Genomic DNA, 271 nt, shown 5'->3' on the forward strand with positions numbered 1-271 from the left:
GGGGGAGGGTCAGAGGGAGAAGCAGACTCCCCGCCAAGCAGGGAGCCCGATGCGGGACTCGATCTGGGGACTCCAGGATCATGACCTGAGCCGAAGGCAGTCGGTTAACCGACTGAGCCACCCAGGCGCCCAGTGTTTTGTTTTGTCTTGATGAGAGTTGCTGCTTATAATGCTATGGCTAGAATTTAGGATGAATAGTGGACTATTTATGAACTATTAAGAGATACAATTTTCATTTCTGTTTCAAGGGTAAGGTATTATATAATTGCCA

Source organism: Callorhinus ursinus, unplaced genomic scaffold (genome assembly GCF_003265705.2).
Source record: "Callorhinus ursinus isolate GAN/ISIS: 27379988/994484 unplaced genomic scaffold, GSC_fseal_2.0 scaffold104, whole genome shotgun sequence".
NCBI lineage: Eukaryota > Metazoa > Chordata > Mammalia > Carnivora > Otariidae > Callorhinus > Callorhinus ursinus.